Below are 6,448 nucleotides of genomic sequence, written 5' to 3' on the forward strand. Positions count from 1 at the left end.
AGTGTTGAAGACTATTAAGAGTAGCAGGTGTGTAGCATCGCTAACTGGCTAGCAACAAGCCTCCAACACAGTGCGTATGCTAGCGGCTAATCTAACTAACGAATTAACAACAGAGTGATTTTAGAACTATAAGATAAGCTGTGTGTCTTTTTTTTTTATAACAGTGACATGGTTGTATTTACCTTAATTAAACGAGTCGTCAGTCGCGGTAAACCAGCAAAAAAACTCGAGCAGCCGGGCTACGTAAAAAGTGTAGAGGGGCGTGTTTGCGGTCACGTCCAGCGGGTGTGTGGGCGGGAGCGTTACACAGTCGCTCAGCCTCAAGTCACTACTGCGCAGACTCCGGCTCCAAATTTGCAAGATGGCAGCCTCCACAAGCGGGGTATTTTGGCTTCATTTTTGCACAATGGTAGGAGGCGGGGTCGCGTCGTCCATGTTTTCTAGAGTCAATGGTGTGAACGGCTTCGCTACTAAAGGCTGCCTGCTGAGCTGTGTGTGTTTTTGTGTCACCAGGAGTCGGGAGTCAGGAAAGTCGTCACGAGGGGAAATCACGGAGTGGAATCGGGTTTTTGGAGTTGTCACCTTGTCACTGCTATGGACACGTGCACTGTGTGGGATTCACAGAGGAATCGCCACTGGAGTCACAGTGCTTGAATTGTATATAGTTGTCGTTTCTGTCCGCTCACCATCAATAAATCCACTGTCCTTCACTAGAGTCTCGCGTTTGGGCCCTACTTTCACTACAACTCCACGGTCTGCCGTCGCAGCCCGTGACATATACAGGGCTTTGCCTGGTTTTAGCAGGAGATTAATGTTTGCAGAATTCATATTTGATGGAAGTCTGCACTTTTCTTTGATTTCCAACAGCGTTCTGTAAAAAAACTGGTGCTAGAATCGTCCAGAATTCTTTGTAGAATTCTGCAGGAAAGCCGTCTGGACCTGGAGCCTTATTATTGGGCATACTTATCAGGGCTTCCTGGAGTTCACCTGGTTTCAGTGGTGAATCCAGTGCCATCGCTTGAGTGTCTAATAATTTTGGAAGAGTTAAGTTGTCCAAAAACTGATCAATTTCTTTTTTAGATGGGTTTATTTGTGGTGAATACAACGTTTTATAGAAATCTCTGAAAATGTTGTTTATTTGTTTCAGGTCATATATTGTGTTCCCAGATGAATCTTGAACAGCACATATAGTTGTTTTTTCTTTCTTTATTTTTAGCTGGTTTGCTAGAAATTGACCGGATTTATTACCATGGTCATAATTTTGTAAGCGTAGTCTTTGTACTAAGAATTTTGTTTTTTTTTATCAATTATTCTAGTAATTAATTCTAGTTTTGTTTTGCGTATTTTGTTCAATATTTGTTGATCTTGGTGGGACACATAGGCTTCTTCCAAGGATTTGATGGTTTTTTTCTAATTCCTGAATATTTTTGTTTTCTTCTTTCTTTTTATGTGATGAGAAGGAAATTATTTTACCTCTCATCACAGCTTTCCCTGCTTCCCATAGAACAGATGCTGAAGTTCCGGGAGCGTCATTATAGTCTAAATATGGAGTCCATTCTTTTTTAAAATATTTAATAAAGTCTTCATCGTTAAGCAGTGATGTATTGAATCTCCAGTTTTTACTTGTCGTAGTATTATTCTTGTGCATTAGTGTTAAAGATACAGGAGCATGATCGCTGACAGCTATAGGGTGAATCTCAGTGTCTGAAATGTCACTCAGCAGTGAGCTGCTGACCAAAAAATAATCCAGACGAGAGTACACTCAGAAAAATAAAGGTGCCAACTGGAACCAAAAGTGGTTCTTTAGACTGATGCCATAGAGGAACCTTTTTTGGTGCCACAAAGAACCTTTCAAACAATGGTTCTTTGAAGAACCATTTCTTTCAGTGGTTCATTGAAGAACCTTTAAAGGTGACCCAAAGAACCATCAAGAAATGGTTCTTTGGGGCACCTTTAAAGGTTTTTCAAAGAACCTTTTTTAAAATGGTTCTTTGAAGAACTATTTTTAAAAAGGTCTTTCAAATGGTTCTTTAAAGACCCATCTTAAGGAACCCTTTTCTGAGTGGTTCTTTAAAGAACCATTTTAAATCTTTCAAAATAAAATGCATCTTAAATTGAATTAGAGTAGGGTAAAATAAATACAAGCACATAGACATATTAATGGTTTATTGGCATTTTGTATTACAGAAAAAGACAAAAAGGCATTTTAACGCTAAGCACAACAACACTACTAATAGTAGCATATAAGTCATTTAAAAAGTAATAATTAAATATCTTTACTATACTATAAATAAATACATATAAATATTATACTATAGATAAAACAACAATTATTACATTAGAAATAGCAATACTTTCATAACAGACAACTAAACAACACATTTTCATCAGCATGTTTGCATTTTCAGTAAAACTATTTCAGGAACAATATTTTTATTTAAATTATCAATGAACTGCAGCCTTATGTAAGTTAAGTTTAATTTGATGACTCATGGTCCTTTGTTAGTCCACATTGGGACAATTTCAGTCTCTCACCTGCACTATGCTGGCAATCTAGGAGATATTTAATGCATTTGCCACTCTTTGCACAGCTACTGGTACAGGTGTAGTCAGAGTTCCCAAGTTGAGAACAAATGCCTCCAAAAAGCAAAATGTCTTTTTTAGTTCACTTGGATAGGCAACATTGTAGACATGGTACAGGGAGAAGACAATACCCATCGCCAATGAAATGTCCATTTCCCCACTGTCCAGAATCATTTTTTGTCCATCCATCTGGACATTGACCTCAGTTGAATCACTCAAGGGCTTGCCGTCACTGCTGCTGAGTACGATTGTAGGTATTGGGCTGGGTGGATGCTGAAACAGAAATTAAATTATTGAAATGAGTATAGTTTAAATAAGTATAAACAGGTGTCCCAATGAAAGTATAAAACTCCTGTAAAATACTGGATTAGTTCAAGACTCCTCCTCCCCCCTCACCATACCAAAAAAAAAAATCTAAATTTACCTTATTTATGACGAAGAGATGAGAGGCATTTTCTTTGAAAATAGATGGCAGGAGAAGAACAGCTGTGTTTACTATCTGACCTGGAAAATAAAGAGAAATATGTAAATATTTTCTGGCCAATTTTGTTAATACAAAGCAGTAAAGGCCATATGAGTGCCTTCATCAGGAGTCGAATGTCTTGCAGAACATAAGCATTAGTGCAGTAAATGTATGCCTAATTAACATTTCAGTGTAATTCAGTGTAAATGTTAAGCATTTATACAAAACCCCCAAAATGTTGTTTAGTTCTGTAAGTTGCTAGCTTTAAATAATATGAGTCCTAAAGAACTTGCAGAGCAAGTCTAGCTGCCTCTGAACATTTTTTGGGATAAACATTGTGTGAATGACTGAAAATCTTCATAGAGATATATATAGCATCAAGGGTATATCAGTTAAATCTTAAAGTACATCAGTGCAGAGACGAGGAAGGAGAAATGTCAGTCTGTGGATATTGTAAGGGACACTGTGTTTACTAATGTGCTGTATGTGAAACCTTAAAAAGTGGTATCTGAGATAGGAGTTGAAAATGTTTTTGCTCATTATTGCCAAGTGCCCTCACCTTTTCTTTCAGTGTCTGTCTGGCTCTCATCAACAGATTTTAAGCAAAGGCTTTTAAGGTTGCTGTTTGGGGCTATTGACACAAGCTTCGCTGCCAACTTACTGAATCCTCGGATTACTTTTTTGTCCACATCAGTTTTAAGTAACATGGAAGCCTCTTCAAGAAGCTAAAATAAAGGATAAACATATACATATTAGCTTTGTACCATAATATATACCATTATATAGCAAACCAAAACAATCATTATTTTACACATCAATTATGATTAGAGAACAAATTATAATTTTGCACTTGTTTACTTTAATTGTCAAGTACACATTGCTGTGCAAAAGGGATGTTTAGACTATTCTTCCCAAAAAACTATCATTGGCATCAGATTGGTCCAAAATTATCCTGTAGCATGAAAATAAAACCAAAGAGAAAGACATAGTCAATGTGGCAATTTCTGTTAGTGTTCTGTTAGTGTAGTTTTATTACTCATGAAATAAATCTGCTGATTCAGTCACTTTGCCTGTCCTGTAGGTACGTGATTATTAGAAGTCTGTATAAATGTGCAGCACATCAGTACATATTCGTGTTTTTGCTGTGCACTATTGTTATTGTTGTTTTTTGCTGCAGTTTTTGATAAAACACTCACCACAACAGGGATAGTGAGACATGGGAATTCTCGTAGAACCTCTTCAGTAGTATGCTGAAGAATGTAGTGTGTTCTGTACTTCTGTATTTTCCTGAGGTGCGTTTGAATGACATCCACATTTGGCCTAGTTTTTTGGCACTCTTGCTTAATCACTGATACATGTTGGTCGGTGCTCCTTTCATCCTCCCCATCGTCAAGAGGATTGATATCCTGGTTATTAAAAAGTTTAGCAAATATTGAGAGAAAAAACAAAACAAAACAATACTTTTAACTTTTATGTACAATTTAAAATGGCAAACAAACATTGAGCATATTTAACTTGCCTTGGTTTTTTTCAAAAGGATACAGGGCTGGACATCTGATGATCTTTTTCTTCCTGAATTTGGAACTGAGTATTTCTGTCTCATTTTTTCAATTTCCTCTACGTCTACTAGTGGTCTTCTTTCCTTTTTAAACTTGTTCCTGAGAGACTCATGCAGAGCATCCTACAAACGATAAAAATGTAACTAATTATTCATAAATAGGTGCAACTAGGTCCTCCCTTAATACAAGACATTTACCAGGAAACTTTGAGTGACATAAAGCTGGTAGGTTTGCTGTAATCATGTCATAACCTAATTAGTTCCTATTTACAGATCTCTTCTTTAACTCTTAGGAGTTGATCGAACACATGATATAAAGGTTTGGAGCACTTTAGATTGGCTAAATACACTATAAAAGGTAGATAAAGATTAGATAAAGTATTAATGGCATTATGTCCTACAAGCATACTCATCATGATCTTTTAGTCTATATGTTAATACCTTTACCATTTAATAATAAAAAAATAATAATGTATACTTTAATGATCCCCGTGGGGAATTTTTTCTCTTTGCATTTAACCCATTCACTCAGTGAAGCAGTGGGCAGCCACTAATCAGGCGCCCGGGGAGCAGTGTGTAGGGACGGTACCTTGCTCAAGGGTACCTCAGGGTAGCCGTTCAGTTGATTCGAACCCCCGACCTTCCGATCATGGGGCAACCACACTACCTACTGAGCTATCCCTGCCCTATTTTCAAATTTAATTTTTTAAATACAAAAACTACACTATCCTGATACAAAGGCGAACAGAGCTAATATATTTCATAAGAAATGAAACATTAATTAATTTAAAAGGGCAATTGATATTTTATTTATTGTTTGACCATACTGCACGAGATCTGCCTCAAAAATCCCAATACTAATACTTGTATTGTAGTGGCCACAAGGGAACAAATAACCTCTGAATATGTAACAAAGAAAATGTTAGCATATTACACTCGTTAGCCGATAATAAGGCAATTCAAAGACAATTTGTTGGACAATTTTATCAATGTTTGTTTTTCAGAAATACTTACATATCCAGAGCCATAACTCTCCTTCAAAAAAGGAAAACTCAGAAGGACAGTCCTCAGAAGCTCTACATACTGCACATGAGAGGGATACCTGCAAATTTTGAATGATGAACTTAAATTCTGATATACATACTGTATTTTAAATGAATCAAATCTTAATTATATATAGACTTACATTGTCTCATTACTCAAGTGGTCAAACAGTGCTTGAATAAGCATGTTTTTGAGTCTGTTCTTGGTGGGTGACTTTAGTGCTGCATCTTTATTGGTCAACGCAGTGAGCACAGCTGGAGGAAAGTGCACTTTGCAGTTAAACATAGGTTGGAGTGCTGGCACAGTATGCTTTTCTTTGTGTTGTCTTCCACTGCAAGAAGAAGAATGTATGTTTAGAGTTTGTTACAAGACATGAATATGCGTGTCCTTGTGTCCTGCATCAGGAATATCCGCATATTTAAAACGCACAATAACAGCTGCTCGGAATCATAACAGAGTAAGAGTACAGTGGCTGTGACATTTCAATTTTGAAAGTAAATGGGTGTGTGATGCACATCAACGCTGGAGAAACAGAACAAGGCTTGCGTCAACCCCTTGCCCCCCACCCTCCAACACCGTAAACCTAGGGGAGAGGAAACACTGAATTGTATGAATGTACAATTCAGTGAATCATGTCCAGTCAATTTAAGACTCACTCTTTCAGCTTCTCTACAGCAGACAAGAATTTCACTTGGTCTTTCACTTTTGGAAAAAGACGCTCACTCATTCTTTCAGTCATCTGCAGAAGTGTCGATCCATCGATTTCATTGTCTGTGGCACAGAAAAACAATAAGACAGGA

At 37.2% G+C, this 6,448-nt stretch overlaps 2 long non-coding RNA genes across 2 annotated transcripts; both read right to left on the reverse strand.

The window, feature by feature from the left end:
* Nucleotides 1-3,006: 3,006 nt before the first annotated feature.
* Nucleotides 3,007-4,416, reverse strand: LOC134616473 (uncharacterized). Its single transcript, XR_010091456.1, has 3 exons — nt 4,243-4,416; nt 3,606-3,771; nt 3,007-3,087 (listed from the first exon to the last, which is right to left on the reverse strand). It is a non-coding gene; the product is annotated as an uncharacterized LOC134616473 (long non-coding RNA).
* A 181-nt stretch (nt 4,417-4,597) lies between these two features.
* Nucleotides 4,598-5,849, reverse strand: LOC134616513 (uncharacterized). Its single transcript, XR_010091460.1, has 3 exons — nt 5,791-5,849; nt 5,619-5,706; nt 4,598-4,727 (listed from the first exon to the last, which is right to left on the reverse strand). It is a non-coding gene; the product is annotated as an uncharacterized LOC134616513 (long non-coding RNA).
* Between the last annotated feature and the right edge of the window lie 599 nt (nt 5,850-6,448).

This window comes from Pelmatolapia mariae, linkage group LG18 (assembly GCF_036321145.2).
Source record: "Pelmatolapia mariae isolate MD_Pm_ZW linkage group LG18, Pm_UMD_F_2, whole genome shotgun sequence".
In the NCBI taxonomy this organism is placed as follows: domain Eukaryota; kingdom Metazoa; phylum Chordata; class Actinopteri; order Cichliformes; family Cichlidae; genus Pelmatolapia; species Pelmatolapia mariae.